The 22322-nt window shown below is 38.3% G+C and overlaps 1 non-coding gene and 1 pseudogene across 1 annotated transcript; one reads left to right on the top strand and one right to left on the bottom strand.

The window, feature by feature from the left end:
* The window catches only part of LOC116132919, a 38550-nt pseudogene extending 30382 nt beyond the window's left edge, over nucleotides 1-8168 (bottom strand).
* LOC116132932 lies at nucleotides 3757-3863 on the top strand. The gene has a single exon (XR_004128471.1). It is a non-coding gene; the product is annotated as a small nucleolar RNA R71 (small nucleolar RNA).
* Nucleotides 8169-22322: the final 14154 nt, after the last annotated feature.

Genomic DNA, 22322 nt, shown 5'->3' with positions numbered 1-22322 from the left:
TGAAGAACCTTGGCTGTAGTCCTAGCTCTTCCAAAATGGCCACCCACTTCCTTTTCGTGACAATGCTGTAGGATACTCTCCATTTCCTCTTCCGGGACACATCTATGTATCATTTGATCAGCACAGTGTCTATATAGAAATGGCTCTTCCCAGAAGTAATACTTCAAGTCTGAGAAAAACTTCCTCTTTTGTTGGAAGGTCATGTCGATTGGGAGCACTCTCGACGACAAGTAGTTTGCAAAATCTGCATACCACAGTGCTTCCTCCACTCTCATTAATTTCTCATCCGAGAAAGTTTCTTTGATTTGGGATTCCTCTTCATTTCCCTGAATTGGTCATTCAATCCTTGACAAATGATCCGCTACCACATTTTCCAACCCTTTTTTTTATCTCGAATCTCCAACTCAAACTCTTGTAGCAATAGGATCCATCTTATCAGCCGAGGTTTTGCTTCTTGCTTTGCCAATAGGGGCTTCAGTGCCAAATGATCCGTATAAACTATCACCTTAGCACCTGGAAAATATGAACGAAATTTGTCAGAGGCAAAAACCATAGCCAACAATTCTTTTTCAATGGTGGTGTAATTCAATTGTGCATCAGTGAGTGTTTTGCTAGCATACTGAATTACATGCAACACTTTGTTTTTCCTCTATCCTAACACTACTCCTAGTGAAAAATCACTAGCATCACACATCAATTCAAATGGTAGTCCCAATCGGGAACTGCAATAATAGGTGCTAACACTAATAATTTTTTTTGAGTTTGAAAGTCATGCATGCATTCATCATTAAAATCAAAAGCAACATCCTTGATTAATAAATTGCAAAGGGATTTAGAGATCTTAGAAAAATCCTTGATAAACTATTTGTAAAACCCCGCATGCCCTAAGAAACTCTGAACTGCCTTAACATTGGTAGGTGGTGGCAACTTCTCGATCACTTCTGTTTTTGCTTGATCCACTTCAATGCCATCCTTTGAGATTTTGTGACCGAGTACTATTCCTTCCTGTACCATGAAGTGAGATTTCTCCCAGTTGAGCACCAAGTTTGTCTCTTGACATCACTACAAAACAAAAGAGAGATTAGATAACCAATTGTCAAAAGATGAACCAAAAATAGAGAAGTCATCCATGAAGACTTCTATGAACCGTTCCACCATGTCACCAAAGATAGACATCATGCACTAAAATGTGGCTGGTGCATTACATAATCTGAAAGGCATCCTTCTGTAAGCAAAGGTGCCATAAGGACAAGTGAAGGTTATCTTTTCTTGATCTTTAGGAGCAATTGCAATTTGATTATATCTTGAAAAACCATCAAGGAAACAGTAGTAAACATGCCCTGCCAATCTATCCAACATTTGATCGATGAAAGGAAGTGGAAAATAATCCTTCCTTGTCGCTTCATTCAATTTCTGGTAGTCAATGCACACTCTCTAACCTGTGACTGTCCTAGTTGGTATCAATTCATTGCTCTCATTTTTTATCATTATGAAACCTCCTTTCTTTGGAACCACTTGCACCAGGCTCACCCATGGACTGTCTGAAATAGGATAAATTATGCCCGCATCTAGAAGTTTTACCACCTCCTTTCTCACCACTTCCTTCATCGAAGGATTCAATCTTCATTGTGGTTGTACTCTAGGTTTGATATCATCTTCTATTAGTATCTTATGCATACAAAATGATGGAGAGATGCCTCTAATATCCGAAATAGTCCATCCAATTGCTGATCCGTGTTCTCTCAACGCTCGAACCAACCGCTCTTCTTCCAAAGTGCTCAACCTTGCATTGATGATTACTGGGAAGGTTTCGGATTCACCAAGATACACATACTTAGGTGAGAAGGTAAAGGTTTCAGTTCAAGTTTTGGAGGTTCTTCCTTTCTTTTCTTTTCCTTCTCTTTCTCAAAATCAAATTCCTCAAATTCTATATCTTGGCTCTCAACTATCGGCTGAAGTGCTTCCAACAATATAGCACATTCATTCTTGGCCGACTCATCTACCTCGACTGTTTTTTATTGGGCAATACATGCTTCTAGAGGTAGTTGTGGAGTGTTTTCTTCAATAGCCTCTGCTAGTAGTCCATCCACCACATCCATACTAAAGCACGAATCTGACTCAGTCAGAAACTTCATAGCCTTAAAGACATTAAATGTTATTGTTTCCTCTTAAACTCTTAACAGTAACTTTCCTTCTTGCACATCAATGAGAGCTCTTCCAATGGCCAGAAATGGTCTTCCCAAAATGAGAGGTATTTCCTTATCCTTTTCCATGTCGAAAACAACAAAATCCGTCGAAAAGATAATCTTGTCCACCTTCACCAATACATCTTCAACTATACCCCTCGGGTGTTTGATGGATCTATATGCAAGCTGTAACGACATGGTCGTTGGCTTCACTTCACCAATCCCCAATCTCCTGAAAACAGAAAAAGGCATTAAATTGATGCTAGCACCTAAATCACATAAAACTTGATCAAAGGTAATGTCTCCTATAATGCAAGGAATAGTAAAACTCCCTGGATCTTTGAGTTTGGGGGGTAGCTTTTTCTAGAGAATGGCGATACACTCCTTTGTAAGCATCACCATTTCCTCATCTTCTAACTTCCTTTTGTTTCATAAAATCTCCTTGAGAAATTTTACGTAGCTCGGCATCTATTGCAATGCATCTGCAAAAGGAATGTTAATATGCAGTTTTTTAAATATTTCAATAAATTTGGAAAACTGCTTATCCTGATTCGTTTTCTTGAGTCTCTAAGGAAAAGGCATGGGTGGAGTGTGATGTGCCAATTTCAGTGGTATCTTGGGGTATGGCAATTTCTCTTTCTTTTGTCTTTGTCGCTCTTCCCGCTTTTGTTCATCTTCCCTAGAACTGGTTGGTTTCTCTTCAGCAACGATCTCTTCATCAACTTCCTCATCAGAATCTTCCTTTTCTTTTCCCTTTGATGAACTTTCTTCTTTCCCTGATTGTTCCACCTCTTCCAAGATTGTCCCACTCGTTAGAGTTATTGCATTTGCTTGCTCATATGGGTTAGTCACTGTGTTGCTTGGTAGGGACCCCCGTGGTCTCTCATTTAGCTTTTCAGCCAATTGCCCACCTGTACCTCCAAGTTCCAAATGGATGCCCCTAGATTTTTTAAATTCGTCCTCTCCCATTCATAAAACCTGTGGTCTCTTGCATAAACTTTCCAAACATGTCCTCCACTTTCGTTACTCTTTGTTCTCCTGATTGATTGTTCAACCTTGTTTGGTTGTTTGGCATTGCTCTTTGGTTCTATTGATTGTTCTACTAATTCTGATTGCCCCAAGATAGGTTCAGATGATTCCTCCAACCAGGATTATATGTGTTAGGGTACAGATTGTTCGGTTGCCTTTGATTTCCTGCCAAGTAGTTAACCTGTCCGATGATGAAGATGATGAAGCAAACGTGTTCCCAACTTGACATTCACTGCTCATGTGACTACCTGCACAAAAATCACAAGATAGTTGAGGTGCTTGAATGGAATTTACCTGCATACTTCCCAACTGCTTTTGGAGTGCTGTCAATTAGGCTGAAATGGCTGTATATGCATCAACTTCATGAAGACCCATAGATTTCCTTGGCATTGTTCTCTATTTAGGTCTTTGATAGTTGTTGCTTGCCAGTACTTCAAGCAACTCATATGTCTCTTCAGGTGTCTTATTCTGGAAAGCTCCTCTAGATGCCGCATCCACCATAGTTTGCACATTACCTATCAATCTGTTATAAAATGTTTGGATGCCATGGTGAGGACACCTCCTCATTAATTCCTTGTATCTTTCCCAAGCCTTATATAATGATTCAGACTCATCCTAGAGAAACGATGTGATATCAATTCTCATCTTCGCTGATTTTGCTGGAGGAAAGAATTTGGTCAGGAACTTCTGTGCTAACTCGTTCCATGTTATGATTGTTCCTGATGGTAGTGCCACAAACCATCCCTTAGCTTTATCCCTCAATGAAAACAGGAATAGTCTCAATCTGATGGTGTCATTTGACACTTTGTTTGACTTGAAGGTGTCACAAATCTATAAAAAGTTTGCAATGTGCTGATTTGGATCTTCTTTCAAATCTCCCTTAAACTATACCGACTATTGGATCATCTGGATGATTGTCGGCTTCATTTCGAAGGTGTAGGCTTGCACCACTGGTCTAGTAATGCTCGAACCACTGCCATCAACTTGGGGAACTGAGAATTCCCTTAATGTTCTAGTTTCTACCATTTCAACAACTATGACCTCTAGTTCAACAACTGTAGCCTCTCGTTCTCTTCTCTCTTGGTTAAGTCTTCTAGCAGTTCTTTCAATCTCAGAATCAATAGGAACCACTAGCTGACGTCTTGCTCTTCGCATAAAATACGAAGAAAGAGAAAAAGAAAAGGTGAGATCGCAAACCAACAGAAAATAACGACAAAAATTAAAACTAACAATAATGAAAACAAAATAAATAAATAAATAAATAAACTCCAATCTAGCTAACACAAGAAAAACTCAATGTTAGTACACAAATCAATCCCCGGCAACGGTGCCAAAAACTTGATGCGTTGTTACTACAACATGCATAAATAGCAAGTGCACTAGTCACACAAAGTAATAAAGTGATGAGTAAGTATCGTTCTCACGAGGATTGGTTGTTAACCACTGATTTTCCTAATCGTTTTCAAGTTGCAGCAATCGAATTTGTTTGGATTGTGGGAGAAATTTAAAACTAAATTAAGAACAAAATCAACTGAGTATTAAAAACTAAAATTGAAAGCAATATTAAAAAGGAAGGGTAATATCAATTCAAACAATTGGGTAAGGTTTTGACTTCATTCAGACTCTATAGATTAAGCCTATGGTTTATGCTATTTCCACATTCACATGCATTGATTGTAAATCGAACTCTCTAAGCTGTAAAACATACCTTCTCAGGCTATGTTTTCCTACTTTTTCCTATTAAAGTTCTGCACCGAACAATTTGAAGATTAATAGTTCCAAGTTCATTGAGCACATGGAATCCTAGATTGATTTCATTGATTCTCAAATCTATCTCTAGCATTCAATACTACAATGGTGATTACTCAAGGGGCTTAACATGATTCATTTCTCAATCTCATCATGTTCAACAAGTAAAATCAATCAAAATCAGAATAACCACACAATCTGTGCAATAGCATATGAAAATAACAAAAATCAATCAATTAATCCATGGAAATCTAAATTACATCAAAACCCTAACCAAAATGGGTTAGTTCATAACTAATTCAACACAAATATCAAGAAAAATGATAAACCCAATAGTCAACATAATGAAAATAAAATAAAAGATAGATCTCCCCTAGTTGAAGAATCCACAAGATTCAATCCCAAATCTTCTCACTTCTTTACCAAAAATTGTCAAATCTACACTAAGGAAAACTAAAACAAGCTACTATGGATGAACAACTGACCAACCCTTAATCAAAATGGCAAAGTTTTGATTAAATAGTTCACCCCAAAAACCTAAAACTTGCCTAAAATAAAACTGTGCGTTTTGGAGAACACTGAAATTCGCAGACTTCGCCGCGATGAAGAAGGAATTTCGCGCAGTGACGAGGTAAAATGGACTCTCGTACATAACTTCTTTCGCCGCGGTGAAGGATAGACTTCACCACGGCGAACCTTCATGAAGAATTCTGAAATTATAGAATTGCCCTCTGCTTGCTTCTTTGCTTGAATCTTCGATCTTTGATGCTCTCCCATAGGAACAAGCTTCATAGTGCTTCACTCTGCTTCAGAACTCTCCCAAATTCTGAGATCCACTTACTTATGGGTCCAGAAACTCCAATTCACTCATTATTTGTTCAAAATGTCCATTTTGGCCTGAAACACAAAATGTATAGAGTTAAGTAGCAATTCAGGCATAAATGAACTAAGAAGTATCTAAAATCTGGCCAAAAAGCCTAATTAAAATAGTATAATTCTTGGATTATCAACATCCCCTTCAAGCACATTTTCTTAAACGTTTCTAATATATATATTATAAATTCTCACCTTAATGCTGATCTCATCTATGGTATGGAGAATGGCTTGCTCAAATTCCTTATATGCTTCCCATATTTTACTGCCTTTAGCAACATGCAAACTAGGAACAGTTATAGCACGCTCGAAGAGATTTCTTGCCTTTGCAACACCATCAGGTGAAAATTCAGGTACAGATGGATCATATTCTTGCATAAATCTCAAGCAGTCACACCAAAGTGAGATACACTACATCAGAGCAAGTTCTAGTCATTCAATTTTACAGAATTACTTACATAAAGGAACTCCAAAGAATGGAATTAATGTTTTTATCCCTTGATTCCACATATATATGCAAAATATGACTGAAAGTAGCAAGAATTTAATTTTCCACAAAAAGTAGGGAAAAAGATGACAACATGCCATTAAAACTTCCAAAATGTATTTGCCACTTAAAAAAATAGATTAACTACATTAGAGACACCTACTAAGTTCTAGTCTTATCAGATTTGAACTAAAAAAGAATATATATTGAGAAACAGAAACATGTGAAACACTATAAATAAATCAAGATTTATCAGGCCTGGATATTTGAGAATATCAATGAATGAAGTTAATTAGTTGCAACATACCATTGTCCAGTAAACTGATCAGCTTGAATAGATGAACTTGAGCGGCTACCATTATTGTTGTAGTTGAAGTAAGAACCATTCCACAATTTCTCATACATGGCTTTTGCTTACTGAAATTTGCACCAAAAATAATCCTCAAACCCTTAAGACCTACTTCATGTGCAAATCCTCACATAGCCTGCAATGCTACCACCTCCACTATATGCACTTACAACAGAGACAGATCACGTATGGTATGTCTGATCAGGGAAGCCATCATTCTTAATCTTTCCCATCCCTATTAAATTCAAACAGATGAAAGTGTTTGTTGAACCTTCTTCTTACCATAACCAAAATAAAGCATTTAGGCAGTTGGATGAACTTTTGTAGGACTCTGCTCTGTAAAAAGTCTAATACTCAGTAAAGTTTTATCACATAAACTCTAATTTTACTTTTGGACCAAAAATTAAGGAAGCTCGTTCAAACATTCATGATAATTTTTGGCCTTCATTAGTAACAACATGACTAAGGACATTGTACATTCAGTCGGCTTCACATTTTTCTCCGCCATCTTATGAAGGAGTTTAACAACTTTTGGTATCTCATTATTCTTAAGGAAACCAAACATAAGCGTAGTAAATGTAACTACATCTAGAGCACAACCTTTTTCCTCCATATATAACAACAACTTATTTGCCATTCCTAGTTGTCCATTTTTACACAGCCCATTGATCAAAATGCTATATGTTACAACGTTTGGCATCAGGTTTCCATGAAGAGAAAATTTATGAAATAGGTCCAAAGCAGTTCCTAATCTCTCTGTCTTACATAATCCATCAATGAGGGAATTTAAACCTTCAATGATAACTACAAACTTATTAATTTCTAGAGCATTAAACATTTGCACCGCTTCCAAAACATATCCATTCTTGCAAAGTCTATCAATGAAAATGTTATATGTTTAGGAATCAGGGAAAACATTGTTAAGTTGCATCTCACCAACTAAATTCCGTGCATCTTTCACCTTAGCTATAAGAAAAAAGCCAGTTGATAGGGTGTTATATGTAATCCCATCAGGCCTAATTCCTTCTAAAATCTTCTCTTGATAACGACTAAGAACTTCGTTGACTTTTTTATTCTTGCAATACCAATTGATTAAATTATTGTAGCAAACAACATCAGGTCTATACCCCTTTCTAGTTATAGAATCAAACAACTCCTTTGCATCACCAATTCCATCGGCCAAGCAATAACCGTTTATTAAAATGGCGTAAGTATAAATGTTAGGAACCACACCTCTCTGAATCATATGTTCCAACAATAGTTGTCTAGCCTTCTCAACCAATCCAGCCTTACAAAGACCATCAATTATAGTATTATAAATAACAACATCTGGCCTACCAATAACACTAGATTCTTTATTCCCATTAACCATCTCTTCAAGCAACTTAATGGCAACACTTATCTTCCTTATTTTACACAATCTACCAATCAAAGTGTTGCAGGTGATCACATTAGGTCTACAACCAACAATAATCATTTTCTTAAACAATTCCATTGATTCCATAATCTTTCTCTCTACACACAGACCTTTAATCAAACAAGTAAATGCCATGGTATTTGGGCTAAAACCCAAATTCAGAATTGCCCCAAAAACCGCATAACCATCAGAAACCCTTTCAATATTACAAAAGCAATTCATCAAAATATTCAAAGATATTAAATCTGGAGACAACCCAGTTGAATTCAATAGTTTATATAGTGAAATCACTTCATAATAATGCTTCTTCTTAGCTAGTGCACTAAACAAAGTAATGAATGATGAAATTGGAGAAAGGGGTTTCGAATTAATCATGTAATAAAAAAAAAGTACAATGTTGTTTTAGTTGCTAGAAATTAATGTGTAATTTGTTTGTGTAGGCACTTCGAGGGGCCTGGTCCTCCAATTTGTAACCAATATTTGTATGAACTGAATAATCCTATTACTGATGTGTAATATACTATATAGCTAGTAATTCTATAATAAAATATAAGATAAAATTTACTAGATAACTTTTACAAACATATATACATAATGTAAATCCGAAAATTCTATTTTTAATTAATAAATATATATATATACACATAACATTGATATACTTTAGTAACATAAGGTAATCTTGAACAGTGTCGCCTAACTCCACCACTTCTTGACGTCCCACCTGATCGCAGATCATCTAGTACCTGCAAAGTAGTAAATTAACAGAGCGAGCACTGATTGCTCAGTAAGTAAACCAAACTATACTACTATATTTCCTCTGTTACTCATGTTCTGATTTTTCTTTTTCTCACTTTATTCTTTGATTATATTCTTCATTCTTTTCTATTTCTCTTTCTCTTATGCTGTAATCTCTTTCTTTTCTTTTTGATTCTCTTTCTTTTATTTCTTCTTTCTAGTTTGCCGATCGGACTAGGTTGATGCATGGATTTGGAACCCTGGCCATGTGAGTGGGTACAGTCCTCATCTACATGCACTACTCACGAACTGTTCAAGTATTATATCTCTCTGCTATGGCCGCTTGCTCGTGGTGGCGTGCATGTAGGTATGCTCTCCTGGATACAGTCCTCATCCACATACACTACTCACGGATTGTACAAATACTGTATCTCTCTACTAATGTCGCTCGCTCGTGGCGGCTTGTATGTGGGCATCTCTATCACTCACGGGTTCCCCATCGCAAAAACCTTATATCATAGCATAATATAGAAAGAGAAATAAAAAGAGATACTATGCACATTTCAACATGAATTTCCAAGCTATGGAAAGTCTACACTTGCATTTAAAAAAAAAAAAAAAAAAAAAAACATAAACTTTCTATATATGAACATATCATGTCATCAAATATATATGTTCATACAATCATTAAATAATCATAAAGACCACTCATTCAAACATGCTTCACAACCCTTTAAGTATCATTTTCATACTTGGAGTCAAATATAGATTATTAGCTACAAATAAACTAATAAAGTGGAAACACTTTTGAGATAGTCATTCTACACACATCATATTCAAATAGGCATATCTTGAGTTATACACATCGGATGCTATGCTCTTGGTCTTATTTTAAAGCTTAGAGACAGGGCTACAACTTTTGTGTTTAGGTATCAACCCAGTGCTATCGGTAAGATGCCCAAAAATTACTCAGAAAGTCACGGCTGTGACAGGGCAACCATGATATCATGCCTACTTTAAGGCTTTTCCATACCTATTTACCTCCACTTACTCCCTGACATTTCCTAACCATTCTCCCTTGTGAAAAAAGGTTAAAAGATCAATAATGTTCATTCAAACTTCAAGTCTTGCCTTTCTCTAACCCTTTCCTCATTAGGGTTTAGCCAACTCATGCATGCAATTTCTCTTTGGATTTTCATCAAACACTTCATATGCACATGCAACTACCATGTTGGCTACACTTCCACAACTCTCTAATTCAACCGAATTGTGAGGCAAAAACTCACTAATTATAGCATCAAACCTGTCCATTTTCAACAATTCTCTAGACTTCAAAAATTTCAACACCAAATCTTCAACAACTTCACCAAATCATCACATAACCATACACTACTTCTCATGGATAGAATTAGTACATCAATAAACATCAAAAACAGCCCATAATTCTCTCATACCATCACATACAAACGTGCAAAAAGTCATTCAACACATGTTTTGCTCAAATTAAGGTTTAAAGTAGGTTTACTTACCTTGAATATGTGAGATTACCTCCCTTTTGCTCTAAATCTCTTCCTCTTGGACCTAAATCATATAAAAACCATAAGAATTTAAAACTTTAAAGTTTAATCATGCTCCTTTTGCTAGAATTTTACCTTATGATGCTTGAAGATTGAAAATCTCCAAAAATCTAAACCAAATCCTATGATTTTCCTTTGAAGTTTAGTGAAGAAAATTGAGAGAAAAATGGGGTAAAGTGGCGTGAACAAGGGCTGAATATGGGTTAGGGTTCCTTCAAATAAAGCCTTATATCAATTAATATAAGCTTGTGTTCCCATTTTGCCCTTGCACTTTCTCTAAAATTCCCTTTATGTCCTTTAGTCAATTAGTAAAATACTCTCATTTTTATTGCATTCTCTATGAAATTCTATTTCTTTTCACTCACCACAAGTTCAACTAATTTTGAGTGAAAAGTCCATTTTACCCTTAATGCAAGTTTAAGGCATTTTCTTCACATTTGTTAAGGTAATTTCAAAGAAGTCCAACTAAGGGTATTAGGGCATAAGTAAAATTATGTACCTTAATGTGGGAGTTACATGATGAAATGATGAAATGCTTATAGTGACTTACAGGTAGACTTGGTCAAATGGTGACCAATGGACTCAACCATACTGCCTCACTAAATTAGGAACTGGCCCACGTACAAATAAACTAACCCACTATGCCATCGTGACCCACTAACACATACCAGAATCTATCATGTAAAGATAAATAACAACATAAAAGCAAATAAAGATAAATAAGGGCCCATTTTCATTGACCCAGCCCACGTGCTCCTGACAAGCCCCCTAAAGACTAGGATTTCTTTCCAATCCGTAACATATCTCTCCACATCAGAAAAGCTTGCCCTTAAGCATAGGAAAGTGCCATTTGATCTCATCACGATCCACCTAGGTTGCATCTTCACTAGCCATTCCTTTCCACTTTACTAGCATCTCTACTCCAGCTCTTTGTCCCTTCTTAATCATCCTTTTATTCAATATCATCTCGGGCTCAGGCTGTAGAGTTCCCTTTGTTGTTACCTCCGACATCTTAGTAAGTGGCCTTATGTGTTCTCCTACTGTCCTTTTTCAACAAGATACATGAAAAATAGGGTAGATATGTGAGTTTTATGGTAGATCTAGTTTGTATGCAACTTTCCCTATTCTTTGTACCATCGTGTACGGCCCATAATATCTCTGCAATAGTTTGAGGTTCCTCCTCATCACGATGGACATTTACCAGTATGGACGCAACCTTAGGTAAACTCTATCTCCCACTTGAAACTCCTTGTCAATCCTCTTTCGATCTGCATATAACTTCATCTTGGCTTGTGTTCCCTTCAAGTTTTCCTGGACTAATTTGTTGATAAGCTCTCTGTTTTTGAGCTCCTTATCTATGACTTGAACCCATGTGGAGCCTAGCTCATACTGCAACATCCTTGGGGGTGGCTGCACATAGACCACTTCAAATGGTGAAACCCTAGTTGAGGTATGCTCTGATGTGTTATAAGCATACTCAGCCAAAGTCAACCATTGTGCCCAATCACGTGGTTTGTCTCTTGAAAAACATCGTAAGTAGCCTTCCAGTCTTTTATTCATCCCTTTTATTCGGCCGTTAGCTTGGGGCTGGTATGCTGAACTCAGTAATAGTTTTGTGCAACTGATCCGAAATAGTTCTTTCTAAAACTGGCTTGTAAAGATTGGATCCCTATCACTGACAATAATTAGTGGAAAACCATGCAATTTAAATACATTATCCAGAAAAACTTGTGCTACTATTACTGCTGTATATGGATGTGAAAGAGACATGAAGTGAGCATATTTGCTCAATCTGTCTATCACCACCATGATCACATGATAATCACTGTATGCCCTCTTGAAGGTGGTAACCCTTCAATGAAATCCATGCTTATATCCTACCAATTTCTGGTGGAAATTGGCAAAGGTTGGAGCATGCCTGTGGGTTGAATTGTTTCCACCTTGTTTCTTTGGCATATATCACAAGCTCAGATGAAGGCTTGAACATCCCTTCATAGACCAGGCCAGTAAAATTCCTTTTTTATTCGAGCATATGTTTTATATACTCCTGTGTGGCCTTCTAATGGATTGCTATGGAACTGCTACAGGATCTCTTGCTGGAATGGCACCAAGTTTCCTAGATGTAACCTCTCCTTGTAAAAGAGTAGGTTATTGCAAACTTGGTACTGAGTTTGGTCCAACATTCCCAGATGGTAGTTGCTCATTAGCTCCTGCAATTGGGAATCTTGGGGGTAAGTCTTTTTAAGCTCTTCTATCCATTGGGTTTGCATGATGCTTATGGCTTGTATTTGTGGCTGAATGGTCTAGTTGTTGTGAAGGATAGGTTGTTTGTGTTCTGTTTGGGTGGAAGGGTTGGATTCTGGTTTGGTGTTTGGGTTGGTTGTTGGTTCTGGTTTTTCTTGTAACGTAACCAGGATAAAGCATCTACCACTTTGTTGGTTTTTCCACTTTTATATTTGTTAGGAAACGACCCATTAATGCAGCGGAAAAGAAAAATCATAATAACAAGGATCGTTCCCATTGAGCCAAGATCAAAGGTACAATTTTACAGTTTATATAAATACAAGAATCTCCAGAGAAATAAATCTAGAGTTTAGATCCATACCCACGTTGGAGGCTCCTCCAATTTTGTCTCTGAACGTGTTTTGCTACCGATCCAAGTGTAGGATCGTTCCTTTTACTGGGCTTCGGCATACTTAGCATAATAGTCAGCAGGGCGATGGGATTATTTTACGGAAGCTCGATTGGGTTTTTACATCGCTTTCTTGGTTCCTTGATCGATCGAATACAGTTTCAGAGTTTCGACCTTGGGATGTCTCAGATCATAGCTCTATGGTTGTCCGGTTTGGTCCCTGCCATGGCAAGGTACCATCCCGTTTTAAATTTCTAAATTTTTGGGCTGATCATGCAAATTTTATGGATATTGTTCAAGCAGTTTGGGACAAGCCTATTGTAGGCAATCCTATATTCCGTCTTACGCATAAATTGGGGTTATTGAAACGAAAGCTCAAATCTTTACATATTAGGGTTTCCAGCCATATCTCCAGCAGGGTAATTGATGCTCGGGCTCAGTGGCCAACAGCCGAAGAAAATTTGGACCGAGACCCCCTTTCTACTGAGTGTATCTTTGAGGAGAGGAACCTTGCCAACCAGTATTTCAGTCTTTGTCGAGATGAGGAGGCTTTTTTTAAGCAACGGTCTCATGTTCAATGGCTGAACTTGGGGGATCAGAATACTAAGTTCTTTCATAAGTCGTTGATCCATAGGCAGGTTCGGAACCGCATCCACCGTTTAACTGGTGGGAATGGTACCCATATTACTGACAGATAGGGTTTAGGGCGATTGGCGGTGGGTTTTTTTCAGGATCTTTTTGTTACCCCTACTCAACCTCAGATCGCAGAGGCTTCCAGGTATTTTTCTGGGCGCATTTCTCCTGATATGATTTCTCCCTTGACTGCTCCTGTCACTGATTAATGAGATTAGGATTGCTTTATTCTCTATCCCGGATGATAAAGCCCCTAGTCTGGATGGATACACTTCTTTGTTTTTTAAGCAGGCATGGGATATTGTTAGTACAGATTTCAAAGATGCAGTGAGACACGTTTTTGCTACTAATGAAATGCCAAGATGTGTTCATGCCACCAGGATTGCTTTGGTTCCTAAGGTGAAGAGGCCCAGTCGTATGACGGACTTTAGACCGATATCTTGTTGTAATGTACTTTACAAGTGCATTTCTAAGGTGATAGTGAGTCGGTTTAAAGTAGTGCTTCCGGATGTTATTGGGAGTTCCCAGTCGGCTTTTGTCCTGGGTCGAAGGATTTCTGATAATATTCTGCTAACTCATGACCTTTTGCAGAATTATCATCTTGGGGGTACTTCACCTCGATGTGCCCTTAAAGTTGATATTCTGAAAGCTTTTGATACTGTGAGTTGGGATTTCATCCTTTTGGGACTGTGTACTGTGGGGTTTCCTAAGCGTATGGTGAGTGGATCATGACATGTATCTCTACACTGTATTTCTCTATTACCCTGAACGGAGAGCTTCACGGTTTGTTTAGGTCCTTCCGGGGTGTTCGACAAGGGGACCCTCTTTCTCCTTACCTATTTGTGTTGGCTATGGAGGCATTTGCTGGTATCTTTCAAGAAACCTCTCACAACCCTGGTTTTCATTATCATTGGAGGTGTAGGCAGACAGCTATTACTCATTTGTGTTTTACAGATGATTTGATGGTATTTTGTCGAGCAGATGCTTCCTCTGTTAGCCTGATCAAATCGGCCTTGGATTATTTTGCCAAGGTTTCTGGGTTGGTGATTAATGCAAAGAAGAGCCAGTTGTTTCTTTCTGGGGTTACAAATGAGGAACAGATTGGGTTACAGTCTATCATGGGTTTCCAGTTGGGCTAGTTACTGGTCAGATATCTAAGGGTTCCTCTAATCTCTACCCGGCTTCGACATTCTGATTGTAGGCCTCTGTTAGAGCGAATTTTGCCTCGGATTAGGCTATGGACGTCGGCATCTTTAACCTATGCAGGCCGACTATAGCTAATCAAGTCGGTGCTATTCTCCATACAGGTATATTGGTCATCCATGTTTCTTTTGCTAGCAGCTACAGTTAGACGGATTAAGAGTATTTTGGCATCATTTCTTTGGAGGGGTACTTCTTTGTCCCCTTTTGGTGCCAAGGTTGCATGGTCTTCTGTTTGCTATCCATTGAGAGAGGGTGGGCTGGGGATTAAGAGGATCCAAGATTGGAATAGAGTAGCTATTCTTAAACACGTGTGGTGACTACTTAATGATAGGTCTTCTGTATGGTCCTTTTGGGCCCATTTGGTTCTCCTACGTGGTCAGTCCTTTTGGCATATTCGAGTAACGTCTGGGGCTTCATGGGCCTGGAGGAAGATTTTACTTAGCAGGGTTTGGTGCCGGGGTCTTATTGTGACTTGTATCGGTGATGGTAGGGACACCATGTTATGGCAAGATTACTAGCTGCCGCAGGGACCTTTGTGTGACTTACTCCCTTTTAGAACTTTGACTTCCACTGGTTTGCCATGGGATGCTTGGGTTTCAGACATTATTCGAGATGGTTTGTGGGATTTTCCTTCCGGCATTGCCGACCTTTAGCATATCTAGGACTCCATTACAGTGCAACCTTCAGCGAGTCTTCTTGACCATCTTGTGTGGAAGGGCCACCCGTCTGGGCGTTTCTCTATTGATTAAGCCTAGAATGTGTTGCGAGACAAACGGGATGTGAACTCGATTCATCATCTCTTGTGGTTTCTAGGGCATATTCCACGCCACTCTTTCATTCTCTAGCTCGCTTCTCTTGGTCGGCTTCACACCATGATCGGCTCAGCTCTCATGGTTTCATTACGTCTTCTTTGTGTGTTTTGTGCAGTTCAGCTACAGAGACCCATGACCATTTGTTTTTCAGCTATGACTTCTCAAGTTATGTTTGGCGGGAGGTCACTACTAGGACGCTCACTACATGGCCTACTCTCTCTTGGTTCCCTCTGCTCTAGTGGGCTAGCTTGCATCTTAGACGCAAAGGTGACTTCAGACACCTTCTTTCCCGATTGGTCCTCTCAGCCACTGTTTATCTCCTATGGTTTGAACAGAATAATAGAGTGTTTCATCAGCACTGTAGCTCTCGCAGAGATACTGTTTTAGCTATTTGTGATCTAATCCAGGCCAAGATTTTGTGTTCAGCACCTAAGTACGAGATCTCGACCCAGCTCCGTGCGATTTGGCATCTTCCTATTTAGCTTTGTAAGGAGCATGCGTGCTCTTTTATGCCGATTTGTGGCTTTGTGACTTATGGCATCTTCTTGTTTTGTTCTTTGTGGGAAGCCTGCGTGCTCTTTTTATGCCGTTTGTGGCTTTGAGGATTTTCCCATGTGTTTTTTGACTGACAATTATCAGTCAACCTCTTGGGGTATGCCCCTCGCTTTTGTACATTTTTTGTCTCTTCTATAAATGCTTACCTTTTCCAAAAAAGAAAGTATTTTACGGTTTAGGGTTTGGTGTTTTTAGGGTTTACGGTTTAAGGTTTTCTAGGTTTTAGGGTTTCGGGTGTAGGATCTTTTAGGGTTTACAGTTTATTAGGGTTTAGTTTTTCAAATTTAGGGTTGGGGTTTTTTAGTTTTTAAGGTTTAGGGTTTATGTTTTAGGGTTTTTAAGGGTTTAGGGGTTTTTAGGGTTTAAGATTTAAGATTTTTCAAAGTTTAGGGTTTAGCATTGTTTAGGGTTTAGGGTTTTTTTGGGCTTGGGGTTTTTTAGGGTCTAGGATTTTATGTTTTCTAGGGTTTCGGGTTTCAGGTTTAGAGTTTTTCAGGGTTTAGGGATTTTTGTCTTTATGATTTTTTAGGGTTTTAGTGTTTATGGTTTTGGGTTTTGGGTTTAGCATTTAGGGTTTAGGGCTCAGGGCTCAGGGCTTAGGGCTTTTTAGGCTTTACAAATTAGGGCTTAGAATTTTTTAGGCTTTAGAGTTTGAGGTTTCGAGTTTTTTAGGATCTAGGGTTTAGGGTTTGAGGGGGTTTAGGGTTTAAGGTTTTTTAGGGTTGGGGTTTTTTAGGGTTTAGGGTTTAGGGTGTACGATTTTTTAGGGTTTAGGGTTTAGGGTGTAGGATTTTTTAGGGGTTACGGTGTTTAGGGTTTATTGTTTAGGGTTTAGGGTTTAACACCTACAGTTTAGGGTTTTTTAGTGTTTAAGGTTTAGGGTTTAGGGTTTTTTACGGCTGGGGGTATAGGATTTTTTAGGGTTTTTTTGGGTTTAAGGTTTAGGGTTTAGGCTTTTGGTTTTAGCATTTAGGGTTTAGAGTATTTGGTCTTTTAGGGTTTAGTGTTTAGGTTTTAAGGTTTTTTAAGGTTTAGGGTTTAAGCTTTATTTTTTTTAGGGTTTGGGGTTTAAGGTTTATGGTATAGGGTTTTTTATGGTTTAGGGTTTAAGCTTTAGGGTTTTAGGTTTTTTAGGCTTTAGGGCTTAGCATTTTTTTAGGGTTTAGGGTTTAAGCTTTAGTATTTAGAGCTTTTTAGGGTTTCGGATATAAGGTTTATGGTTTTTTTGGATTTACGGTTTTTTAGGGTTTTGGGTTTAGGGCTTTTTTGTTAGGAAATGATCAAGTCATGGTAGCAGAAAACAAAAATTATTTACAACATGGATCGTTCCTTAGAACCAAGATTAGGGCACAAATTTACAGTTTATACATTATATTAAAATCTGCATAAAAAATCAGTTTAGAGTTAAGAAATCATACGCAGGTCTGGAGGCTCCTCCAACTTGTCTCTGAATGGGTTTCGCTACCAATCCAACGGTAGGATCTAACCAACGGTAGTCCACACAAAGATAACCCCAAGGAACTAAAGAGTGATTTGCTAGATCATATTTAGCCTTAAGAACCGAGAACAAAATCAATAACATTTTGATTCAACACAAAAAGCAATATGGCATGGGAAGAGAGAAAAAAGGGGCTGGAATTTTTAATCTTAATGACTGAAATGAAATGATATTTCATTTCACAAAAATTCTGCACTTATATAGTGCACACAATGTCCTATTCTCTCAAGGAATAGGCTTGAGCACCAACCCAAACAACTCATATGTCCAAACAGCCCCATTTAGATATTTTAATTATTATTATTATTATTATTTCAATTCAATTCAATTAATATATATATATATATATATATTAAGATGAAAATGCCCTTCTTATAAACTAGTTCTTAAATTATCTTCTATGTGTGTGACCAGTAGGCTCCTTATCATACCGGTAGTGTGTAGTATCACGATTAACACCAATTAATCGTCTCACTATACATAGACCAAGATTAACCCCTAGCAAGGCATCATGGCCACCCAATAGATTCGGATTCAGCGAAGCAACTACCTGTCAACGATATGGTTACCGTACAATCCAATCCTTTCATCATCTATTATCTCAACGAGACTGAGGCACAAAAATAGTGTCAACCTTAGTTACTCTTGATATGTATGTATTCAGTTACTGGACCAATGACCGGAATAATAATCTGGGTAGAGCAACAACTCAATCCCACTGTGGCCATAGTTTTAGTGTCATTGCCATTTACTGAATTGTGCTGTGAGATAACTTCTCCCGTACCCGAGAGTGATGAATCCTCTGTCAATCCACCATAGTCTTGATACACTCCTTGATGCAGCCAATTACTACCGTATTGAAAGCTCTAAATAGAACTGCGTTGGGCTAGTGTCAAATTGCACCAATCGGTGCACAAGGCGCTCCGGTGATCTCAAGTCTAAGGATCACATGCACCACCATTCGTTAGAGGATTTGTTCCATAAACACGAGGGGTTACCATCCATATTCCATAGACACTGGGGTTACCATCCATATGGAATCCTCTGGTGGGTCAGTCCAGTGAACTTGCCTATAGCAAGCACCCATGTGTTACACCAGGTTGTCACCAAACAACCTTGGCAGGTAAGATCAGTCACTGCCTTTCGACAAGGTCATTCAACACTATGATAGCCTTACCTATTATCTATGCCCTTACTTTAGAATAATACTAGGGCTACAGATGTTTCTAGAATGGCCACCATATAAGCTCATATAGTTCTCACTATCAAGATTTGAAACACTTGTACCCTCGTAACGGTTCTACCATTCTAGGGACATATATCAATACATGCAATAATGATTTATGTGATATAGAATAAAATGTCTTTTTTACCGATCAATGAACATTATTACAAAGAGTCAATTCTACAATAATTGATTGGCTCTAGGGCACCCACTCTATCAATCTCCCAGTTGCACTATAGCCAATCATTCATGTATTTAATATCAAATGATCTCAAGTGTCTTTCATGCTTCTACTGTGACAGAGGCTTTGTCAGTGGATCTACGAGATTATTGTCAGTATGCACTTTAATGATCTGCACATCTTTCCTCTCAACTATTTCTCTGATGAGATGGAATCGTCTGAGTATGTGTCTATACTTCTGATGAGACCGTGGTTCCCTGGCTTGAGCGATTGCTTCATTGTTGTCACAATAGATGTCTATTGGATCAATAATCGTGGGAACCATACCAAGTTCAGTAACGAACTTCTTAATCCAGACTGCCTCCTAGGCCGCATCTGATAATGCAATATACTCAGCCTCCATTATAGAGTCTGCTACAGTGCTTTGCTTGGAGCTTTTCCAACTCACTGCACCTCTATTGAGACAAAATACAAACCCTGATTACGATCAATAATCACGTTTGTCCGTTTGGAAACAAGCATCACTATATCCTCTTACAGTGAGCTCATCTTCCCCTCCATAAACCAAGAACATATCTGTAGTCCTCTTCAGGTACTTAAGGATATTCTTGACAACCATCCAGTGATGCTCACCTGGATCCAATTAATATCTACTACAAGTGCTCAAAGCACATGAGACATCAATCCGAGTACATAGCATGACATACATGATAGACCCAATTGCTAATGCATATGGGATCCTCATCACCCTATCTCTCTCATCTTGTGTTATAGAACACATTTCCTTAGAGAGATAGACACCATGTGACATCGGAAGAAATCCTTTCTCGGATTCTTCCATACTGAATCTTTTTAGTACTTTGTCAATATATACACTCTGACTTAGGCCAAGCACCCTACACAAACTATCACGATAAATCTTTATTCCAAGGATGTAGGCTGCTTCCCCTAAGTCCTTCATGGAGAAGCACTTGGATAACCAAGTCTTTACCAACTGCAAGTTCGGTATATCATTCCCGATCAGAAGTATGTCGTCGACATACAACACTAGGAATGCCACTGCGCTCCCACTCACTTTCTTGTAAACACAAGGTTCAACTGCGTTCTTGATAAAATCGAATTCTTTTACGGCTTCACCAAAATGAATGTTCCAGCTCCTTGAAGCTTGCTTGAGTCCATAAATGGATCTCTACAACTTGCATACCCTATTAGTTTGCCCATCAAGAACAAAACCATCGGGTTGTGTCATATACACATCCTCTTCAAGGTTTCCGTTTAGGAAAGCTGTTTTGACATCCATTTGCCAAATCTCATAGTCATGATATGCAGCAATCATAAGCACAATCTGGATGGATTTAATCATGGCAATCGGCGAAAAGGTTTCTTCATATTCAATGTCATGAATTTGTTTGAAACCTTTGGCAACCAGTCGTGCCTTATAAGTATGCACCTTGCCATCCACGTCAGTCTTCTTCTTGAAGACCCATTTACACCCTATGGGTTTTACCCCTTCAGGTGGTTCCACTAGAGACCATACTTGGTTTTGGTACATAGAGTCCATCTTAGATTTCATGGCTTCAAGCCATTGAACGAAATCTAGATCCGATTTAGTGTCTTCGTAGATTCTAAGTTCATTGTCGTTGTAAACTAGTACATCACCATGTTGAGTCACGAGATAACCGTATCTTTCAGGCTCATGGTGTACTCTCCCAGATCTACGTAGCTCCTGTACTACCTGAGGTGGTTCACTTTGATCCACAAGTTGTGGAGTAACCTCCTCTTGATGTTCAACTACTTCTTGTGGCACATCATCCCGTCCTTCGTCTAGTATTATTTATGGTTCTAGAACTTCATCGAGTTATACTTTCCTCCCACTAGTACTTTTTAGAAAAAATTCCTTTTCTTGGAAAACACCAGAACGAGCAACAAAGATTTTACGCTCTTTTAGGTGGACGAAATAGTATGCTTTGGTCTCCTTTGGATACCCCACAAATATATATTTATGGGATTTTCAAGGATATATGGCTTCTTGAGTGGCATCAAGATCAGGCTCAGCCATGTATGGCTTTTCAAGGATATACAATTTCTTTTCTGACTTGAGTATAATCCGAAGATTGCAATACGTGTTTGAGAAATTGGATCCATCCAACCTGTTTTCTTTCTCGATTATCGATCGTAGGTTCATAATGCTCATTTTGGTGAATCTACAATTGCAGAAAAGATAAAGTCATTATAAAGTTCATTATTATCTAATATGGACTTTTATTAAACGACGCTCCAACTATTTTCCTCAAGTCAATAGCCTCACTATTAACTCGGGAAAGCCCGTTGACTTTCCTAGTGGACTGAGATCTCATCTAGCCCATTTCAAACTTTTGCTTTGGCGAACAAGCCAAAATGGGTTGATTAGGTAGGCTAACAAACTTAATCCACACCAATTGATAGCTCCTACTATCAACCTCAAATGTGAAGAAGCCAACAAACCAATCACACAATCCAATGGCCCCAACCATCGTCCTTAAGTGTGATTCTCAATATCAGTAGAGTGGACACTACATGTCACCACGTACACACAACATGTGTACTTCTCTACTATGTCTATGATGCGTTTATCAACCTTCGCTTTGGCGAAGAAGCAAAACCGTCATTTTAAGTTGACCCATCACCATTAAGGAAAACTCCAATGAATTTTAACCTCCCACTGGTATAAGTGTACCCTTTGCTTTGGCGAACAAGGTTCTGAAGAACAGTGGTTTGATTAAAACCATGGTGATGGAAGGCATACATGACTTAATATACTTTAATTGAGGGGTTATTATTTAATGTCTCACTAGATTATTATCTTTGTTAGAATGACATTGTTTAGGAATGTTATTTAACATTCAACCTTAGCATGCATTCTAAACAAAATATTAAAACGTGTCGGTACATGGCCCAACTGTTAGGAAACGACCCGGTTGCGCAGCGGAAAACAAAAATTTTGAAAGATGCCATGGATAGTGAGTTCAATGCCTTAATATCTAATCACACTTGGGAACTTGTTCCAGTTGAACCACATATGAACATAGTTGGATGTAAATGGGTGTTTCGGGTGAAACATAATGCTGATGGTTCCATTCAATGATTCAAAGCAAGACTTGTAGCTAAAGGCTTTCAATAAAACCCCGATGTTGATTACCTT

This window comes from Pistacia vera, unplaced genomic scaffold (assembly GCF_008641045.1).
Source record: "Pistacia vera cultivar Batoury unplaced genomic scaffold, PisVer_v2 Contig263, whole genome shotgun sequence".
In the NCBI taxonomy this organism is placed as follows: domain Eukaryota; kingdom Viridiplantae; phylum Streptophyta; class Magnoliopsida; order Sapindales; family Anacardiaceae; genus Pistacia; species Pistacia vera.
The sequence above is the reverse complement of the archived record's forward strand: the minus strand, read 5'-3'. Positions and strand labels throughout refer to the sequence as shown.